The sequence below is a fragment of the Lolium rigidum genome, chromosome 6 (genome assembly GCF_022539505.1).
Source record: "Lolium rigidum isolate FL_2022 chromosome 6, APGP_CSIRO_Lrig_0.1, whole genome shotgun sequence".
NCBI lineage: Eukaryota > Viridiplantae > Streptophyta > Magnoliopsida > Poales > Poaceae > Lolium > Lolium rigidum.
The window spans coordinates 191,463,678-191,466,806 of NC_061513.1; positions in this window are offsets into that span (position 1 = coordinate 191,463,678).

A 3,129-nucleotide genomic window follows, 5' to 3' on the forward strand; every position below is an offset into this window, starting at 1 on the left:
GGACTCGACGACTATGGTAGCGTCGAAGCTTCTGCTCGTAAATGGTGGAACGTTGGTCTGCTAAGTTCCGAGCTTCTTCGATCAGGTCCACAGATAGCTGTCTGGCCTCGTCAGCAGTTTCTTCATTATAGGTGGAAACTCGCGGTGAATCGTGGATGATGTCGGAGGGGAGCACGGCTTCGGATCCATATACCAGGAAGAACGGAGTGAATCCGGTTGACCTATTAGGGGTAGTTCGTAAACTCCACAGGACGGAATCTAACTCCTCAGGCCAAGCTCCGGCTGCGCGGCGCAGTGGTTCTTCAAGGCGTGGTTTAATTCCGGATAGGATGAGTCCGTTGGCTCTTTCGACCTGACCATTGGACTGTGGGTGATCCACCGATGCCAGGTCAAGCCGGATCCCTACGTCATGGCAGTAATCCTTCAGTTCCCCTTGTGCGAAGTTCGTGCCATTGTCTGTGATTATGTTGTGTGGGATGCCGAATCTCGTCACGAGGCTGCAGACAAATTTTAGTGCTGTAGCACCATCGTCTCTTCTCACTGGCTTTGCCTCGATCCACTTACTGAACTTTTCAACAGCTACCAAGAGGTACTCAAAACCGCCAGGAGATGATTTCTTTAGCTTACCAACCATATCAAGCCCCCAGACCGCAAACGGCCAGGTGATAGGGATGGTCTTCAGCTCTTGGGCTGGAGCGTTTGGTTGAGTAGCGTAGTACTGGCAACCGCGGCATGTTTTTAACAACTTGTCAGCATCTTCTTTGGCTGTGAGCCAGTAAAATCCAAGCCGAAAAGCTTTGGCAACGAGGGACCTGGGGGCGGCGTGATGCCCGCAATCCCCTGCGTGGATCTCTTTGAGGATTTCAATGCCATCTTGATTGGAGACGCATTTGAGAAATACTCCAGTTGCACTTCGTTTGTAGAGCTGTCCGTCAACAATTGTATAGGATCTTGCTCGTCTGATGATCTGTCGTGCGAGGACTTCGTCCTCTGGCAACTTCTGATCAATGAGGTAGTCCAGGAAAGGCTACGTCCAAGCTGGAATGATGACCATCACTTCCTTTGCCGGAGATACTGCCACTTCTGGGTTGTCTGGGTTAGCGCCCTTTACCGAGGGTATCCGTAAATGCTCCAGGAAAATACCAGGAGGAATTGGTTTCCTGCCGGATGCGAGCTTGGATAGCATATCTGCCGCTGCGTTATCGTCTCGCCTGACGTACTTGACTTCGTATCCGAGGAAGCATTTGGCAATCTCGTCAACTTCATCTCTGTAAGCTGCCATGACAGAGTTTCTGGCGTTCCAGGTTCCGGCTACTTGTTGTGCCACCAGGTCGGAATCTCCGCGGCATATGATGTGCTTGATCCCGATTTCCTTAGTGATGCGCAGACCGTGTAGTAGAGCCTCGTATTCCGCCATGTTGTTTGTAGCTTCGAAGTGAATCTGCTGAACGTACTGCAGTTCCTCTCCGGTGGGGGACTTCAGGGTGACTCCGGCTCCTGAGCCTTGATGCTGCTTGGATCCATCGAAGTGCATGACCCATGTTTCTGGTTCCGGCTCCAGATTTGCATCCGGAGCCTCTGTCCAATCTGCGACGAAATCTGCCAAGACTTGGGATTTAACCGCAGTCCTGGGTTTGTAAGCGATGTCGAAGGCGGATAACTCGATGCCCCATTTTGATGTGCGTCCTATTGCGTCAGCGTTGTTGAGAATCGTCGACAGCGGAGCCTTGCTCACGACTGTCACTGGGTGCTCTTGGAAGTAGTGTCTCAGCTTCCGGCTGCCTAGGAACACACCATAGGCTAGCTTCTGAAAGTGAGGGTATCTTTGCTTTGATTCCGTTAGTACCTCGCTAATGTAATAGACTGCTCTTTGGACATCATATTCTTGACCTTCTTCCTTTCGCTCCACCACGATGACGAGACTGATGACTCTGTTGGTAGCTGCCAGGTAAAGGAGCATGGGCTCTGACTCTGCTGGAGCCGCCAAGATAGGTGGGGAGGTGAGTATTTCCTTCAACCCCTGAAGTGCTGCATCTGCTGCGTCGTCCCAGACGAATTTGTCTGTTTTCTTCAGCAGCTTGTACAAAGGTAGCGCCTTCTCGCCAAGACGGCTAACAAACCTACTGATTGCTGCGACACAACCAGTTAGTCGTTGCACATCTTTGAGACAAGTTTGCCTTTTGATGCACATGATTGCCTTGATTTTTTCCGGGTTAACCTCAATGCCTCTGTGAGAGACGATGAAGCCAAGGAGTTTTCCGGCTGGAACGCCAAAGACGCTCTTCAGCGGATTCAACATCATCTTGTACCGACGGAGATTCTCGAAGGTTTCTGTGAGATCGCTGATCAAGTCGGATCCTTTCCGGGTCATGACCGCGATGTCGACGACGTAAGCGTGCACGTTCCGGCCAATTTGGTCCTTCAGGCACCGCTGCATCGTACGTTGGTAGGTGGCACCTGCATTTTTCAAACCAAAGGGCATGGTGACATAGCAGTAAGTGCCAAAGGGGGTGATGAACGAGGTCGCCTTTTGGTCGGACTTCTTCATCCGGATCTGATGATACCCGGAATATGCGTCAAGAAAACACAGAAGTTCCGCCCCCGCCGTGGAATCAATGACTTGGTCAATGCGCGGCAAGGGGAACGGATCCTTCGGACAATGCTCGTTCAAGCCGGAGTAATCGATGCACATTCTTAGTATTTCAGTGTTCTTTTTGGGTACAAGGACGGGATTTGCGACCCAATCAGTATGGATAACTTCTACTACAAAACCTGCCTCTAGTAACTTAGCTAGTTCCATTCCTATGGCGCGGTGCTTCTTATCTCCAAAGCGTCGCATAGCTTGCTTCACCGGTTTAGCCCCGGATTTATGTTGAGGTAGTGCTCGGCGAGTTCCCTAGGTACTCCGGACATGTCGAAGGTTGCCATGCGAAGATATCCATGTTAGCGCGGAGGAACTCGACGAGCGCGTCTTCCTATTTGGGGTCCATGTTGGCTCCGACTGAAACCTGCTTGGAGCCGTCACCTACGATGAGGTCGTGCTTCTTGGTTTCTATCGCGGCCTTGAAGGAGGTCTTCTGTTCGGAGATCTGCTTCTTGGTGGTCTGCATCTCAGTCGGATCCACCGCG